Here is a 19861-nt window from a genome sequence, read left to right on the forward strand (position 1 = left end):
ATGCCACTGGAATCAAGCTATCCTGGCTGAAGTGGGGTGAAACCCCGAAACCTGTCCTAGGATGCTTGTTTCCAGTCCAGGGAGGACCTGGCTTGGCAGTTCGGGCTGGACTGTTCCCATGAGGCACAGGGTCAAGACTGATTTGCATATGGCTTGGTTCAAACTGGAATGGCATGGTGAGCAAAAAAACGATGGATTTTGGCCCAGATCTCTGTACTGGGGTGAATGTATGACATTGTTCTGCATTCTGTCCATCATGTGTAGCTTTTGCATTTGTCACCCCGAGTGGGACGGGTATGCCTAGACGTAGGTCCCGTGCTCTCCATGCCACTGGAATCAAGCTATCCTGGCTGAAGAGGGATGAAACCCCGAAACCGGTCCTAGGATGCTTGTTTCCAGTCCAGGGAGGACCTGGCTGGGCAGTTCGGGCTGGAATGTTCCCATGAGGCACAGGGTCAAGACTGATTTGCATATGGCTTGGTTCAAACTGGAATGGCATGGTGAGCAAAACAACGATGGAATTAGGCCCAGATCTCTGTACTGGGGTGAATGTATGACATTGTTCTGCATTCTGTCCTTCAACTGTAGTTTTTGCATTTGTCACCCCGAGTTGAACGGGTATGCCTAGACGTAGGTCCCGTGCTCTCCATGCCACTGGAATCAAGCTATCCTGGCTGAAGAGGGGTGAAACCCCGAAACCGGTCCTAGGATGCTTGTTTCCAGTCCAGGGAGGACCTGGCTTGGCAGTTCGGGCTGGACTGTTCCCATGAGGCACAGGGTCAAGACTGATTTGCATATGGCTTGGTTCAAACTGGAATGGCATGGTGAGCAAAAAAACGATGGATTTAGGCCCAGATCTCTGTACTGGGGTGAATGTATGACATTGTTCTGCATTCTGTCCATCAACTGTAGTTTTTGCATTTGTCACCCCGAGTGGGACGGGTATGCCTAGACGTAGGTCCCGTGCTCTCCATGCCACTGGAATCAAGCTATCCTGGCTGAAGAGGGGTGCAACCCCGAAACCGGTCCTAGGATGCTTGTTTCCAGTCCAGGGAGGACCTGGCTTGGCAGTTCGGGCTGGACTGTTCCCATGAGGCACAGGGTCAAGACTGATTTGCATATGGCTTGGTTCAAACTGGAATGGCATCGTGAGAAAAAAAACGATGGATTTAGGCCCAGATCTCTGTACTGGGGTGAATGTATGATATTGTTCTGCATTCTGTCCATCAACTGTAGTTTTTGCATTTGTCACCCCGAGTGGGACGGGTATGCCTAGACGTGGGTCCCGTGCTCTCCATGCCACTGGAATCAAGCTATCCTGGCTGAAGAGGGGTGAAACCCCGAAACCGGTCCTAGGATGCTTGTTTCCAGTCCAGGGAGGACCTGGCTTGGCAGTTCGGGCTGGACTGTTCCTATGAGGCACAGGGTCAAGTCTGATTTGCATATGGCTTGGTTCAAACTGGAATGGCATGGTGAGAAAAAAAACGATGGATTTAGGCCCAGATCTCTGTACTGGGGTGAATGTATGATATTGTACTGCATTCTGTCCATCAACTGTAGTTTTTGCATTTGTCACCTCGAGTGGGACGGGTATGCCTAGACGTAGGTCCCGTGCTCTCCATGCCACTGGAATCAAGCTATCCTGGCTGAAGAGGGGTGAAACCCCGAAACCGGTCCTAGGATGCTTGTTTCCAGTCCAGGGAGGACCTGGCTTGGCAGTTCAGGCTGGACTGTTCCCATGAGGCACAGGCTCAAGACTGATTTGCCTATGGCTTGGTTCAAACTGGAATGGCATGGTGAGCAAAAAAACGATGGATTTAGGCCCAGATATCGGTACTGGGGTGAATGTATGACATTGTTCTGCATTCTGTCCATCAACTGTAGTTTTTCCATTTGTCACCCCAAGTGGGACGGGTATGCCTAGACGTAGGTCCCGTGCTCTCCTTGCCACTGGAATCAAGCTATCCTGGCTGAAGAGGGGTGAAACCCCGAAACCGGTCCTAGGATGCTTGTTTCCAGTCCAGGGAGGACCTGGCTTGGCAGTTTGGGCTGGACTGTTCCCATAAGGCACAGGGTCAAGACTGATTTGCATATGGCTTGGTTCAAACTGGAATGGCATGGTGAGCAAAAAACCGATGGATTTAGTCCCAGATCTCTGTACTGGGGTGAATGTATGACATTGTTCTGCATTCTGTCCATCAACTGTAGGTTTTGCATTTGTCACCCCGAGTGGGACGGGTATGCCTAGACGTAGGTCCCGTGCTCTCCATGCCACTGGAATCAAGCTATCCTGGCTGAAGAGGGGTGAAACCCCGAAACCGGTCCCAGGATGCTTGTTTCCAGTCCAAGGAGGACCTGGCTTGGCAGTTCGGGCTGGACTGTTCCCATGAGGCACAGGGTCAAGACTGGTTTGCATATGGCTTGGTTCAAACTGGAATGGCATGGTGAGCAAAACAATGATGGATTTAGGCCCAGATCTCTGTACTGGGGTGAATGTATGACATTGTTCTGCATTCTGTCCATCAACTGTAGTTTTTGCATTTGTCACCCCGAGTGGGACGGATATGCCTAGACGTAGGTCCCGTGCTCTCCATGCCACTGGAATCAAGCTATCCTGGCTGAAGAGGGGTAAAACCCCGAAACCCGTCCTAGGATGCTTGTTTCTAGTCCAGTGAGGACCTGGCTTGGCAGTTCGGACTGGACTGTTCCCATGAGGCACAGGGTCAAGACTGGTTTGCATATGGCTTGGTTCAAACTGGAATGGCATGGTGAGCAAAACAACGATGGATTTAGGCCCAGATCTCTGTACTGGGGTGAATGTATGACATTGTTCTGCATTCTGTCCATCAACTGTAGTTTTTGCATTTGTCACCCCGAGTGGTACGGGTATGCCTAGACGTAGGTCCCGTGCTCTCCATGCCACTGGAATCAAGCTATTCTGGCTGAAGTGGGGTGAAACCCAGAAACCTGTCCTAGGATGCTTGTTTCCAGTCCAGGGAGGACCTGGCTTGGCAGTTCGGGCTGGACTGTTCCCATGAGGCACAGGGTCAAGACTGATTTGCATATGGCTTGGTTAAAACTGGAATGGCATGGTGAGCAAAAAAACGATGGATTTTGGCCCAGATCTCTGTACTGGGTGAATGTATGACATTGTTCTGCATTCTGTCCATCATGTGTAGCTTTTGCATTTGTCACCCCGAGTGGGACGGGTATGCCTAGACGTAGGTCCCGTGCTCTCCATGCCACTGGAATCAAGCTATCCTGGCTGAAGAGGGATGAAACCCCGAAACCGGTCCTAGGATGCTTGTTTCCAGTCCAGGGAGGACCTGGCTTGGCAGTTCGGGCTGGAATGTTCCCATGAGGCACAGGGTCAAGACTGATTTGCATATGGCTTGGTTCAAACTGGAATGGCATGGTGAGCAAAACAACGATGGAATTAGGCCCAGATCTCTGTACTGGGGTGAATGTATGACATTGTTCTGCATTCTGTCCTTCAACTGTAGTTTTTGCATTTGTCACCCCGAGTGGAACGGGTATGCCTAGACGTAGGTCCCGTGCTCTCCATGCCACTGGAATCAAGCTATCCTGGCTGAAGAGGGGTGAAACCCCGAAACCGGTCCTAGGATGCTTGTTTCCAGTCCAGGGAGGACCTGGCTTGGCAGTTCGGGCTGGACTGTTCCCATGAGGCACAGGGTCAAGACTGATTTGCATATGGCTTGGTTCAAACTGGAATGGCGAGCAAAAAAACGACGGATTTAGGCCCAGATCTCTGTACTGGGGTGAATGTATGACATTGTTCTGCATTCTGTCCATCAACTGTAGTTTTTGCATTTGTCACCCCGAGTGGGACGGGTATGCCTAGACGTAGGTCCCGTGCTCTCCATGCCACTGGAATCAAGCTATCCTGGCTGAAGAGGGGTGAAACCCCGAAACCGGTCCTAGGATGCTTGTTTCCAGCCAGGGAGGACCTGGCTTGGCAGTTCGGGCTGGACTGTTCCCATGAGGCACAGGGTCAAGACTGATTTGTATATGGCTTGATTCAAACTGGAATGGCACTGTGAGCAAAAAAACGATGGATTTAGGCCCAGATCTCTGTACTGGGGTGAATGTATGACATTGTTCTGCATTCTGTCCATCAACTGTAGTTTTTGCATTTGTCACCCCGAGTGGGACGGGTATGCCTAGACGTAGGTCCCGTGCTCTCCATGCCACTGGAATCAAGCTATCCTGGCTGAAGAGGGGTGAAACCCCGAAACCGGTCTTAGGATGCTTGTTTCCAGTCCAGGGAGGACCTGGCTTGGCAGTTCAGGCTGGACTGTTCCCATGAGGCACAGGGTCAAGACTGATTTGCCTATGGCTTGGTTCAAACTGGAATGACATGGTGAGCAAAAAAACGATGGATTTAGGCCCAGATCTCTGTACTGGGGTGAATGTATGACATTGTTCTGCATTCTGTCCATCAACTGTAGTTTTTGCATTTGTCACCCCGAGTGGGACGGGTATGCCTAGACGTAGTTCCTGTGCTCTCCATGCCCCTGGAATCAAGCTATCCTGGCTGAAGAGGGGTGAAACCCCGAAGCCGGTCCATGGATGCTTGTTTCCAGTCCAGGGAGGACATGGCTTGGCAGTTCGGGCTGGACTGTTCCCATGAGGCACAGGGTCAAGACTGATTTGCATATGGCTTGGTTCAAACTGGAATGGCATGGTGAGCAAAAAAACAATGGATTTATGCCCAGATCCCTGTACTGGGTTGAATGTATGACATTGTTCTGCATTCTGTCCATCAACTGTAGTTTTTGCATTTGTCACCCCGAGTGGGACGGGTATGCCTAGACGTAGGTCTCGTGCTCTCCATGCCACTGGAATCAAGCTATCCTGGCTGAAGAGGGGTGAAACCCCGAAACCGGTCCTAGGATGCTTGTTTCCAGTCCAGGGAGGACCTGGCTTGGCAGTTCGGGCTGGACTGTTCCCATAAGGCACAGGGTCAAGACTGATTTGCATATGGCTTGGTTCAAACTGGAATGGCATGGTGAGCAAAAAAACGATGGATTTAGGCCCAGATCTCTGTACTGGGGTGAATGTATGACATTGTTCTGCATTCTGTCCATCAACTGTAGTTTTTACATTTGTCACCCCGAGTGGGACGGGTATGCCTAGACGTTGGTCCCGTGCTCTCCATGCCACTGGAATCAAGCTATCCTGGCTGAAGAGGGGTGAAACCCCGAAACCAGTCCTAGGATGCTTGTTTCCAGTCCAGGGAGGACCTGGCTTGGCAGTTCGGGCTGGACGGTTCCTATGAGGCACAGGGTCAAGACTGAATTGCATATGGCTTGGTTCAAACTGGAATGACATGGTGAGCAAAAAAACTATGGATTTAGGCCCAGATCTCTGTACTGGGGTGAATGTATGACATTGTTCTGCATTCTGTCCATCAACTGTAGTTTTTGCATTTGTCACCCCGAGTGGGACAGTTATGCCTAGACGTAGGTCCCGTGCTATCCATGCCACTGGAATCAAGCTATCCTGGCTGAAGAGGGGTGAAACCCCGAAACCTGTCCTGGGATGCTTGTTTCCAGTCCAGGGAGGACCTGGCTTGGCAGTTCGAGCTGGACTGTTCCCATGAGGCACAGGGTCAAGACTGATTTGCATATGGCTTGGTTCAAACTGGAATGGCATGGTGAGCAAAAAAACGATGGATTTAGGCCCAGATCTCTGTACTGGGGTGAATGTATGACATTGTTCTGCATTCTGTCCATCAACTGTAGTTTTTGCATTTGTCACCCCGAGTGTGACGGGTATGCCTAGATGTAGGTCCCGTGCTCTGCATGCCACTGGAATCAAGCTATCCTGGCTGAAGAGGGGTGAAACCCGAAACCGGTCCTAGGATGCTTGTTTCCAGTCCAGGGAGGACCTGGCTTGGCAGTTTGGGCTGGACTGTTCCCATGAGGCACAGGGTCAAGACTGATTTCCATATGGCTTGGTTCAAACTGGAATGGCATGGTGAGCAAAAAAACGACGGATTTAGGCCCAGATCTCTATACTGGGGTGAATGTATGACATTGTTCTGCATTCTGTCCATCAACTGTAGTTTTTGCATTTGTCACCCCGAGTGGGACGGGTATGCCTAGACGTAGTTCCTGTGCTCTCCATGCCACTGGAATCAAGCTATCCTGGCTGAAGAGGGGTGAAACCCCGAAACCGGTCCATGGATGCTTGTTTCCAGTCCAGGGAGGACATGGCTTGGCAGTTCGGGCTGGACTGTTCCCATGAGGCACAGGGTCAAGACTGATTTGCATATGGCTTGGTTCAAACTGGAATGGCATGGTGAGCAAAAAAACTATGGATTTAGGCCCAGATCTCTGTACTGGGGTGAATGTATGACATTGTTCTGCATTCTGTCCATCAACTGTAGTTTTTGCATTTGTAACCCCGAGTGGGACGGGTATGCCTAGACGTAGGTCCCGTGCTCTCCATGTCACTGGAATCAAGCTATCCTGGCTGAAGTGGGGTGAAACTCCGAAACCTGTCCTAGGATGCTTGTTTCCAGTCCAGGGAGGACCTGGCTTGGCAGTTCGGGCTGGACTGTTCCCATGAGGCACAGGGTGAAGACTGATTTGGATATGGCTTGGTTCAAACTGGAATGGCATGGTGAGCAAAAAAACGATAGATTTTGGCCCAGATCTCTGTACTGGGGTGAATGTATGACATTGTTCTGCATTCTGTCCATCATGTGTAGCTTTTGCATTTGTCACCCCGAGTGGGACGGGTATGCCTAGACGTAGGTCCCGTGCTCTCCATGCCACTGGAATCAAGCTATCCTGGCTGAAGAGGGATGAAACCCCGAAACCGGTCCTAGGATGCTTGTTTCCAGTCTAGGGAGGACCTGGCTTGGCAGTTCGGGCTGGAATGTTCCCATGAGGCACAGGGTCAAGACTGATTTGCATATGGCTTGGTTCAAACTGGAATGGCATGGTGAGCAAAACAACGATGGAATTAGGCCCAGATCTCTGTACTGGGGTGAATGTATGACATTGTTCTGCATTCTGTCCTTCAACTGTAGTTTTTGCATTTGTCACCCCGAGTTGAACGGGTATGCCTAGACGTAGGTCCCGTGCTCTCCATGCCACTGGAATCAAGCTATCCTGGCTGAAGAGGGGTGAAACCCCGAAACCGGTCCTAGGATGCTTGTTTCCAGTCCAGGGAGGACCTGGCTTGGCAGTTCGGGCTGGACTGTTCCCATGAGGCACAGGGTCAAGACTGATTTGCATATGGCTTGGTTCAAACTGGAATGGCATGGTGAGCAAAAAAACGATGGATTTAGGCCCAGATATCGGTACTGGGGTGAATGTATGACATTGTTCTGCATTCTGTCCATCAACTGTAGTTTTTCCATTTGTCACCCCAAGTGGGACGGGTATGCCTAGACGTAGGTCCCGTGCTCTCCTTGCCACTGGAATCAAGCTATCCTGGCTGAAGAGGGGTGAAACCCCGAAACCGGTCCTAGGATGCTTGTTTCCAGTCCAGGGAGGACCTGGCTTGGCAGTTTGGGCTGGACTGTTCCCATAAGGCACAGGGTCAAGACTGATTTGCATATGGCTTGGTTCAAACTGGAATGGCATGGTGAGCAAAAAACCAATGGATTTAGTCCCAGATCTCTGTACTGGGGTGAATGTATGACATTGTTCTGCATTCTGTCCATCAACTGTAGGTTTTGCATTTGTCACCCCGAGTGGGACGGGTATGCCTAGACGTAGGTCCCGTGCTCTCCATGCCACTGGAATCAAGCTATCCTGGCTGAAGAGGGGTGAAACCCCGAAACCGGTCCCAGGATGCTTGTTTCCAGTCCAAGGAGGACCTGGCTTGGCAGTTCGGGCTGGACTGTTCCCATGAGGCACAGGGTCAAGACTGGTTTGCATATGGCTTGGTTCAAACTGGAATGGCATGGTGAGCAAAACAATGATGGATTTAGGCCCAGATCTCTGTACTGGGGTGAATGTATGACATTGTTCTGCATTCTGTCCATCAACTGTAGTTTTTGCATTTGTCACCCCGAGTGGGACGGATATGCCTAGACGTAGGTCCCGTACTCTCCATGCCACTGGAATCAAGCTATCCTGGCTGAAGAGGGGTAAAACCCCGAAACCCGTCCTAGGATGCTTGTTTCTAGTCCAGGGAGGACCTGGCTTGGCAGTTCAGACTGGACTGTTCCCATGAGGCACAGGGTCAAGACTGGTTTGCATATGGCTTGGTTCAAACTGGAATGGCATGGTGAGCAAAACAACGATGGATTTAGGCCCAGATCTCTGTACTGGGGTGAATGTATGACATTGTTCTGCATTCTGTCCATCAACTGTAGTTTTTGCATTTGTCACCCCGAGTGGGACGGGTATGCCTAGACGTAGGTCCCGTGCTCTCCATGCCACTGGAATCAAGCTATCCAGGCTGAAGAGGGGTGAAACCCCGAAACCGGTCCTAGGATGCTTGTTTCCAGTCCAGGGAGGACCTGGCTTGGCAGTTCGGGCTGGACTGTTCCCATGAGGCACAGGGTCAAGTCTGATTTGCATATGGCTTGGTTCAAACTGGAATGGCATGGTGAGAAAAAAACCGATGGATTTAGGCCCAGATCTCTGTACTGGGGTGAATGTGTGATATTGTTCTGCATTCTGTCCATCAACTGTAGTTTTTGCATTTGTCACCTCGAGTGGGACGGGTATGCCGAGACGTAGGTCCCGTGCTCTCCATGCCACTGGAATCAAGCTATCCTGGCTGAAGAGGGGTGAAACCCCGAAACCGGTCTTAGGATGCTTGTTTCCAGTCCAGGGAGGACCTGGCTTGGCAGTTCAGGCTGGACTGTTCCCATGAGGCACAGGGTCAAGACTGATTTGCCTATGGCTTGGTTCAAACTGGAATGACATGGTGAGCAAAAAAACGATGGATTTAGGCCCAGATCTCTGTACTGGGGTGAATGTATGACATTGTTCTGCATTCTGTCCATCAACTGTAGTTTTTGCATTTGTCACCCCGAGTGTGACGGGTATGCCTAGATGTAGGTCCCGTGCTCTGCATGCCACGGGAATCAAGCTATCCTGGCTGAAGAGGGGTAAAACCCGAAACCGGTCCTAGGATGCTTGTTTCCAGTCCAGGGAGGACCTGGCTTGGCAGTTCGGGCTGGACTGTTCCCATGAGGCACAGGGTCAAGACTGATTTGCATATGGCTTGGTTCAAACTGGAATGGCATGGTGAGCAAAAAAACGACGGATTTAGGCCCAGATCTCTATACTGGGGTGAATGTATGACATTGTTCTGCATTCTGTCCATCAACTGTAGTTTTTGCATTTGTCACCCCGAGTTGGACGGGTATGCCTAGACGTAGTTCCTGTGCTCTCCATGCCCCTGGAATCAAGCTATCCTGGCTGAAGAGGGGTGAAACCCCGAAACTGGTCCATGGATGCTTGTTTCCAGTCCAGGGAGGACATGGCTTGGCAGTTCGGGCTGGACTGTTCCCATGAGGCACAGGGTCAAGACTGATTTGCATATGGCTTGGTTCAAACTGGAATGGCATGGTGAGCAAAAAAACAATGGATTTATGCCCAGATCCCTGTACTGGGTTGAATGTATGACATTGTTCTGCATTCTGTCCATCAACTGTAGTTTTTGCATTTGTCACCCCGAGTGGGACGGGTATGCCTAGACGTAGGTCCCGTGCTCTCCATGCCACTGGAATCAAGCTATCCTGGCTGAAGAGGGGTGAAACCCCGAAACCGGTCCTAGGATGCTAGTTTCCAGTCCTGGGAGGACCTGGCTTGGCAGTTCGGGCTGGACTGTTCCCATGAGGCACAGGGTCAAGACTGATTTGCATATGGCTTGGTTCAAACTGGAATGGCATGGTGAGCAAAAAAACTATGGATTTAGGCCCAGATCTCTGTACTGGGGTGAATGTATGACATTGGTCTGCATTCTGTCCATCAACTGTAGTTTTTGCATTTGTCACCCCGAGTGGGACGGGTATGCCTAGACGTAGGTCCCGTGCTCTCCATGCCACTGGAATCAAGCTATCCTGGCTGAAGAGGGGTGAAACCCGAAACCGGTCTTAGGATGCTTGTTTCCAGTCCAGGGAGGACCTGGCTTGGCAGTTCGGGCTGGACTGTTCCCATGAGGCACAGGGTCAAGACTGATTTGCATATGGCTTGGTTCAAACTGGAATGGCATGGTGAGCAAAAAAACTATGGATTTAGGCCCAGATCTCTGTACTGGGGTGAATGTATGACATTGTTCTGCATTCTGTCCATCAACTGTAGTTTTTGCATTTGTCACCCCGAGTGGGACGGGTATGCCTAGACGTAGGTCCCGTGCTCTCCATGCCACTGGAATCAAGCTATCCTGGCTGAAGAGGGGTGAAACCCCGAAACCGGTCCTAGGATGCTTGTTTCCAGTCCAGGGAGGACCTGGCTTGGCAGTTCGGGCTGGACTGTTCCCATGAGGCACAGGGTCAAGACTGATTTGCATATGGCTTGGTTCAAACTGGAATGGCATGGTGAGCAAAAAAACGATGGATTTTGTCCCAGATCTCTGTACTGGGGTGAATGTATGACATTGTTCTGCATTCTGTCCATCATGTGTAGCTTTTGCATTTGTCACCCCGAGTGGGATGGGTATGCCTAGACGTAGGTCCCGTGCTCTCCATGCCACTGGAATCAAGCTATCCTGGCTGAAGAGGGATGAAACCCCGAAACCGGTCCTAGGATGCTTGTTTCCAGTCCAGGGAGGACCTGGCTTGGCAGTTCGGGCTGGAATGTTCCCATGAGGCACAGGGTCAAGACTGATTTGCATATGGCTTGGTTCAAACTGGAATGGCATGGTGAGCAAAACAACGATGGAATTAGGCCCAGATCTCTGTACTGGGGTGAATGTATGACATTGTTCTGCATTCTGTCCTTCAACTGTAGTTTTTGCATTTGTCACCCCGAGTGGGACGGGTATGCCTAGACGTAGGTCCCGTGCTCTCCATGCCACTGGAATCAAGCTATCCTGGCTGAAGAGGGGTGAAACCCCGAAACCGGTCCTAGGATGCTTGTTTCCAGTCCAGGGAGGACCTGGCTTGGCAGTTCGGGCTGGACTGTTCCCATGAGGCACAGGGTCAAGACTGATTTGCATATGGCTTGGTTCAAACTGTAGTTTTTCCATTTGTCACCCCAAGTGGGACGGGTATGCCTAGATGTAGGTCCCGTGCTCTCCTTGCCACTGGAATCAAGCTATCCTGGCTGAAGTGGGGTGAAACCCTGAAACCTGTCCTAGGATGCTTGTTTCCAGTCCAGGGAGGACCTGGCTTGGCAGTTCGGGCTGGACTGTTCCCATGAGGCACAGGGTCAAGACTGATTTGCATATGGCTTGGTTCAAACTGGAATGGCATGGTGAGCAAAAAAACGATGGATTTTGGCCCAGATCTCTGTACTGGGGTGAATGTATGACATTGTTCTGCATTCTGTCCATCATGTGTAGCTTTTGCATTTGTCACCCCGAGTGGGATGGGTATGCCTAGACGTAGGTCCCGTGCTCTCCATGCCACTGGAATCAAGCTATCCTGGCTGAAGAGGGATGAAACCCCGAAACCGGTCCTAGGATGCTTGTTTCCAGTCCAGGGAGGACCTGGCTTGGCAGTTCGGGCTGGAATGTTCCCATGAGGCACAGGGTCAAGACTGATTTGCATATGGCTTGGTTCAAACTGGAATGGCATGGTGAGCAAAACAACGATGGAATTAGGCCCAGATCTCTGTACTGGGGTGAATGTATGACATTGTTCTGCATTCTGTCCTTCAACTGTAGTTTTTGCATTTGTCACCCCGAGTGGAACGGGTATGCCTAGACGTAGGTCCCGTGCTCTCCATGCCACTGGAATCAAGCTATCCTGGCTGAAGAGGGGTGAAACCCCGAAACCGGTCCTAGGCTCCTTGTTTCCAGTCCAGGGAGGACCTGGCTTGGCAGTTCGGGCTGGACTGTTCCCATGAGGCACAGGGTCAAGACTGATTTGCATATGGCTTGGTTCAAACTGGAATGGCATGGTGAGCAAAAAAACGATGGATTTAGGCCCAGATCTCTGTACTGGGGTGAATGTATGACATTGTTCTGCATTCTGTCCATCAACTGTAGTTTTTGCATTTGTCACCCCGAGTGGGACGGGTATGCCTAGACGTAGGTCCTGTGCTCTCCATGCCACTGGAATCAAGCTATCCTGGCTGAAGAGGGGTGAAACCCGAAACCGGTCTTAGGATGCTTGTTTCCAGTCCAGGGAGGACCTGGCTTGGCAGTTCGGGCTGGACTGTTCCCATGAGGCACAGGGTCAAGACTGATTTGCATATGGCTTGGTTCAAACTGGAATGGCATGGTGAGCAAAAAAACTATGGATTTAGGCCCAGATCTCTGTACTGGGGTGAATGTATGACATTGTTCTGCATTCTGTCCATCAACTGTAGTTTTTGCATTTGTCACCCCGAGTGGGACGGGTATGCCTAGACATAGGTCCCGTGCTCTCCATGCCACTGGAATCAAGCTATCCTGGCTGAAGTGGGGTGAAACCCCGAAACTGGTCCTAGGATGCTTGTTTCCAGTCCAGGGAGGACCTGGCTTGGCAGTTCGGGCTGGAATGTTCCCATGAGGCACAGGGTCAAGACTGATTTGCATATGGCTTGGTTCAAACTGGAATGGCATGGTGAGCAAAACAACGATGGAATTAGGCCCAGATCTCTGTACTGGGGTGAATGTATGACATTGTTCTGCATTCTGTCCTTCAACTGTAGTTTTTGCATTTGTCACCCCGAGTGGAACGGGTATGCCTAGACGTAGGTCCCGTGCTCTCCATGCCACTGGAATCAAGCTATCCTGGCTGAAGAGGGATGAAACCCCGAAACCGGTCCTAGGATGCTTGTTTCCAGTCCAGGGAGGACCTGGCTTGGCAGTTCGGGCTGGAATGTTCCCATGAGGCACAGGGTCAAGACTGATTTGCATATGGCTTGGTTCAAACTGGAATGGCATGGTGAGCAAAACAACGATGGAATTAGGCCCAGATCTCTGTACTGGGGTGAATGTATGACATTGTTCTGCATTCTGTCCTTCAACTGTAGTTTTTGCATTTGTCACCCCGAGTGGGACGGGTATGCCTAGACGTAGGTCCCGTGCTCTCCATGCCACTGGAATCAAGCTATCCTGGCTGAAGAGGGGTGAAACCCCGAAACCGGTCCTAGGATGCTTGTTTCCAGTCCAGGGAGGACCTGGCTTGGCAGTTCGGGCTGGACTGTTCCCATGAGGCACAGGGTCAAGACTGATTTGCATATGGCTTGGTTCAAACTGTAGTTTTTCCATTTGTCACCCCAAGTGGGACGGGTATGCCTAGATGTAGGTCCCGTGCTCTCCTTGCCACTGGAATCAAGCTATCCTGGCTGAAGTGGGGTGAAACCCTGAAACCTGTCCTAGGATGCTTGTTTCCAGTCCAGGGAGGACCTGGCTTGGCAGTTCGGGCTGGACTGTTCCCATGAGGCACAGGGTCAAGACTGATTTGCATATGGCTTGGTTCAAACTGGAATGGCATGGTGAGCAAAAAAACGATGGATTTTGGCCCAGATCTCTGTACTGGGGTGAATGTATGACATTGTTCTGCATTCTGTCCATCATGTGTAGCTTTTGCATTTGTCACCCCGAGTGGGATGGGTATGCCTAGACGTAGGTCCCGTGCTCTCCATGCCACTGGAATCAAGCTATCCTGGCTGAAGAGGGATGAAACCCCGAAACCGGTCCTAGGATGCTTGTTTCCAGTCCAGGGAGGACCTGGCTTGGCAGTTCGGGCTGGAATGTTCCCATGAGGCACAGGGTCAAGACTGATTTGCATATGGCTTGGTTCAAACTGGAATGGCATGGTGAGCAAAACAACGATGGAATTAGGCCCAGATCTCTGTACTGGGGTGAATGTATGACATTGTTCTGCATTCTGTCCTTCAACTGTAGTTTTTGCATTTGTCACCCCGAGTGGAACGGGTATGCCTAGACGTAGGTCCCGTGCTCTCCATGCCACTGGAATCAAGCTATCCTGGCTGAAGAGGGGTGAAACCCCGAAACCGGTCCTAGGCTCCTTGTTTCCAGTCCAGGGAGGACCTGGCTTGGCAGTTCGGGCTGGACTGTTCCCATGAGGCACAGGGTCAAGACTGATTTGCATATGGCTTGGTTCAAACTGGAATGGCATGGTGAGCAAAAAAACGATGGATTTAGGCCCAGATCTCTGTACTGGGGTGAATGTATGACATTGTTCTGCATTCTGTCCATCAACTGTAGTTTTTGCATTTGTCACCCCGAGTGGGACGGGTATGCCTACACGTAGGTCCCGTGCTCTCCATGCCACTGGAATCAAGCTATCCTGGCTGAAGAGGGGTGAAACCCGAAACCGGTCTTAGGATGCTTGTTTCCAGTCCAGGGAGGACCTGGCTTGGCAGTTCGGGCTGGACTGTTCCCATGAGGCACAGGGTCAAGACTGATTTGCATATGGCTTGGTTCAAACTGGAATGGCATGGTGAGCAAAAAAACTATGGATTTAGGCCCAGATCTCTGTACTGGGGTGAATGTATGACATTGTTCTGCATTCTGTCCATCAACTGTAGTTTTTGCATTTGTCACCCCGAGTGGGACGGGTATGCCTAGACATAGGTCCCGTGCTCTCCATGCCACTGGAATCAAGCTATCCTGGCTGAAGTGGGGTGAAACCCCGAAACTGGTCCTAGGATGCTTGTTTCCAGTCCAGGGAGGACCTGGCTTGGCAGTTCGGGCTGGAATGTTCCCATGAGGCACAGGGTCAAGACTGATTTGCATATGGCTTGGTTCAAACTGGAATGGCATGGTGAGCAAAACAACGATGGAATTAGGCCCAGATCTCTGTACTGGGGTGAATGTATGACATTGTTCTGCATTCTGTCCTTCAACTGTAGTTTTTGCATTTGTCACCCCGAGTGGAACGGGTATGCCTAGACGTAGGTCCCGTGCTCTCCATGCCACTGGAATCAAGCTATCCTGGCTGAAGAGGGGTCAAACCCCGAAACCGGTCCTAGGATGCTTGTTTCCAGTCCAGGGAGGACCTGGCTTGGCAGTTCGGGCTGGACTGTTCCCATGAGGCACAGGGTCAAGACTGATTTGCATATGGCTTGGTTCAAACTGGAATGGCATGGTGAGCAAAAAAACGATGGATTTTGTCCCAGATCTCTGTACTGGGGTGAATGTATGACATTGTTCTGCATTCTGTCCATCATGTGTAGCTTTTGCATTTGTCACCCCGAGTGGGATGGGTATGCCTAGACGTAGGTCCCGTGCTCTCCATGCCACTGGAATCAAGCTATCCTGGCTGAAGAGGGATGAAACCCCGAAACCGGTCCTAGGATGCTTGTTTCCAGTCCAGGGAGGACCTGGCTTGGCAGTTCGGGCTGGAATGTTCCCATGAGGCACAGGGTCAAGACTGATTTGCATATGGCTTGGTTCAAACTGGAATGGCATGGTGAGCAAAACAACGATGGAATTAGGCCCAGATCTCTGTACTGGGGTGAATGTATGACATTGTTCTGCATTCTGTCCTTCAACTGTAGTTTTTGCATTTGTCACCCCGAGTGGGACGGGTATGCCTAGACGTAGGTCCCGTGCTCTCCATGCCACTGGAATCAAGCTATCCTGGCTGAAGAGGGGTGAAACCCCGAAACCGGTCCTAGGATGCTTGTTTCCAGTCCAGGGAGGACCTGGCTTGGCAGTTCGGGCTGGACTGTTCCCATGAGGCACAGGGTCAAGACTGATTTGCATATGGCTTGGTTCAAACTGTAGTTTTTCCATTTGTCACCCCAAGTGGGACGGGTATGCCTAGATGTAGGTCCCGTGCTCTCCTTGCCACTGGAATCAAGCTATCCTGGCTGAAGTGGGGTGAAACCCTGAAACCTGTCCTAGGATGCTTGTTTCCAGTCCAGGGAGGACCTGGCTTGGCAGTTCGGGCTGGACTGTTCCCATGAGGCACAGGGTCAAGACTGATTTGCATATGGCTTGGTTCAAACTGGAATGGCATGGTGAGCAAAAAAACGATGGATTTTGGCCCAGATCTCTGTACTGGGGTGAATGTATGACATTGTTCTGCATTCTGTCCATCATGTGTAGCTTTTGCATTTGTCACCCCGAGTGGGATGGGTATGCCTAGACGTAGGTCCCGTGCTCTCCATGCCACTGGAATCAAGCTATCCTGGCTGAAGAGGGATGAAACCCCGAAACCGGTCCTAGGATGCTTGTTTCCAGTCCAGGGAGGACCTGGCTTGGCAGTTCGGGCTGGAATGTTCCCATGAGGCACAGGGTCAAGACTGATTTGCATATGGCTTGGTTCAAACTGGAATGGCATGGTGAGCAAAACAACGATGGAATTAGGCCCAGATCTCTGTACTGGGGTGAATGTATGACATTGTTCTGCATTCTGTCCTTCAACTGTAGTTTTTGCATTTGTCACCCCGAGTGGAACGGGTATGCCTAGACGTAGGTCCCGTGCTCTCCATGCCACTGGAATCAAGCTATCCTGGCTGAAGAGGGGTGAAACCCCGAAACCGGTCCTAGGCTCCTTGTTTCCAGTCCAGGGAGGACCTGGCTTGGCAGTTCGGGCTGGACTGTTCCCATGAGGCACAGGGTCAAGACTGATTTGCATATGGCTTGGTTCAAACTGGAATGGCATGGTGAGCAAAAAAACGATGGATTTAGGCCCAGATCTCTGTACTGGGGTGAATGTATGACATTGTTCTGCATTCTGTCCATCAACTGTAGTTTTTGCATTTGTCACCCCGAGTGGGACGGGTATGCCTAGACGTAGGTCCCGTGCTCTCCATGCCACTGGAATCAAGCTATCCTGGCTGAAGAGGGGTGAAACCCGAAACCGGTCTTAGGATGCTTGTTTCCAGTCCAGGGAGGACCTGGCTTGGCAGTTCGGGCTGGACTGTTCCCATGAGGCACAGGGTCAAGACTGATTTGCATATGGCTTGGTTCAAACTGGAATGGCATGGTGAGCAAAAAAACTATGGATTTAGGCCCAGATCTCTGTACTGGGGTGAATGTATGACATTGTTCTGCATTCTGTCCATCAACTGTAGTTTTTGCATTTGTCACCCCGAGTGGGACGGGTATGCCTAGACATAGGTCCCGTGCTCTCCATGCCACTGGAATCAAGCTATCCTGGCTGAAGTGGGGTGAAACCCCGAAACTGGTCCTAGGATGCTTGTTTCCAGTCCAGGGAGGACCTGGCTTGGCAGTTCGGGCTGGAATGTTCCCATGAGGCACAGGGTCAAGACTGATTTGCATATGGCTTGGTTCAAACTGGAATGGCATGGTGAGCAAAACAACGATGGAATTAGGCCCAGATCTCTGTACTGGGGTGAATGTATGACATTGTTCTGCATTCTGTCCTTCAACTGTAGTTTTTGCATTTGTCACCCCGAGTGGAACGGGTATGCCTAGACGTAGGTCCCGTGCTCTCCATGCCACTGGAATCAAGCTATCCTGGCTGAAGAGGGGTGAAACCCCGAAACCGGTCCTAGGATGCTTGTTTCCAGTCCAGGGAGGACCTGGCTTGGCACTTCGGGCTGGACTGTTCCCATGAGGCACAGGGTCAAGACTGATTTGCATATGGCTTGGTTCAAACTGGAATGGCATGGTGAGCAAAAAAACGATGGATTTAGGCCCAGATCTCTGTACTGGGGTGAATGTATGACATTGTTCTGCATTCTGTCCATCAACTGTAGTTTTTGCATTTGTCACCCCGAGTGGGACGGGTATGCCTAGACGTAGGTCCCGTGCTCTCCATGCCACTGGAATCAAGCTATCCTGGCTGAAGAGGGGTGAAACCCGAAACCGGTCTTAGGATGCTTGTTTCCAGTCCAGGGAAGACCTGGCTTGGCAGTTCGGGCTGGACTGTTCCCATGAGGCACAGGGTCAAGACTGATTTGCATATGGCTTGGTTCAAACTGGAATGGCATGGTGAGCAAAAAAACAATGGATTTATGCCCAGATCCCTGTACTGGGGTGAATGTATGACATTGTTCTGCATTCTGTCCATCAACTGTAGTTTTTGCATTTGTCACCCCGAGTGGGACGGGTATGCCTAGACGTAGATCCCGTGCTCTCCATGCCACTGGAATCAAGCTATCCTGGCTGAAGAGGGGTGAAACCCCGAAACCGGTCCTAGGATGCTTGTTTCCAGTCCAGGGAGGACCTGGCTTGGCAGTTCGGGCTGGACTGTTCCCATGAGGCACAGGGTCAAGACGGATTTGTATATGGCTTGATTCAAACTGGAATGGCATGGTGAGCAAAAAAACGATGGATTTAGGCCCAGATCTCTGTACTGGGGTGAATGTATGACATTGTTCTGCATTCTGTCCATCAACTGTAGTTTTTGCATTTGTCACCCCGAGTGGGACGGGTATGCCTAGACGTAGGTACCGTGCTCTCCATGCCACTGGAATCAAGCTATCCTGGCTGAAGAGGGGTGAAACCCCGAAACCTGTCCTAGGATGCTTTTTTCCAGTCCAGGGAGGACCTGGCTTGGCAGTTCGGGCTGGACGGTTCCTATGAGGCACAGGGTCAAGACTGATTTGTATATGGCTTGATTCAAACTGGAATGGCATGGTGAGCAAAAAAACGATGGATTTAGGCCCAGATCTCTGTACTGGGGTGAATGTATGACATTGTTCTGCATTCTGTCCATCAACTGTAGTTTTTGCATTTGTCACCCCGAGTGGGACGGGTATGCCTAGACGTAGGTCCCGTGCTCTCCATGCCACTGGAATCAAGCTATCCTGGCTGAAGAGGGGTGAAACCCCGAAACCGGTCCTAGGATGCTTGTTTCCAGTCCAGGGAGGACCTGGCTTGGCAGTTCGGGCTGGACTGTTCCCATGAGGCACAGGGTCAAGACTGATTTGCATATGGCTTGGTTCAAACTGGAATGGCATGGTGAGCAAAAAAACGATGGATTTTGGCCCAGATCTCTGTACTGGGGTGAATGTATGACATTGTTCTGCATTCTGTCCATCATGTGTAGCTTTTGCATTTGTCACCCCGAGTGGGATGGGTATGCCTAGACGTAGGTCCCGTGCTCTCCATGCCACTGGAATCAAGCTATCCTGGCTGAAGAGGGATGAAACCCCGAAACTGGTCCTAGGATGCTTGTTTCCAGTCCAGGGAGGACCTGGCTTGGCAGTTCGGGCTGGAATGTTCCCATGAGGCACAGGGTCAAGACTGATTTGCATATGGCTTGGTTCAAACTGGAATGGCATGGTGAGCAAAACAACGATGGAATTAGGCCCAGATCTCTGTACTGGGGTGAATGTATGACATTGTTCTGCATTCTGTCCTTCAACTGTAGTTTTTGCATTTGTCACCCCGAGTGGAACGGGTATGCCTAGACGTAGGTCCCGTGCTCTCCATGCCACTGGAATCAAGCTATCCTGGCTGAAGAGGGGTGAAACCCCGAAACCGGTCCTAGGATGCTTGTTTCCAGTCCAGGGAGGACCTGGCTTGGCAGTTCGGGCTGGACTGTTCCCATGAGGCACAGGGTCAAGACTGATTTGCATATGGCTTGGTTCAAACTGGAATGGCATGGTGAGCAAAAAAACGATGGATTTAGGCCCAGATCTCTGTACTGGGGTGAATGTATGACATTGTTCTGCATTCTGTCCATCAACTGTAGTTTTTGCATTTGTCACCCCGAGTGGGACGGGTATGCCTAGACGTAGGTCCCGTGCTCTCCATGCCACTGGAATCAAGCTATCCTGGCTGAAGAGGGGTGAAACCCGAAACCGGTCTTAGGATGCTTGTTTCC

This window comes from Triturus cristatus, chromosome 1_1 (genome assembly GCF_964204655.1).
Source record: "Triturus cristatus chromosome 1_1, aTriCri1.1, whole genome shotgun sequence".
NCBI classification, from domain to species: domain Eukaryota; kingdom Metazoa; phylum Chordata; class Amphibia; order Caudata; family Salamandridae; genus Triturus; species Triturus cristatus.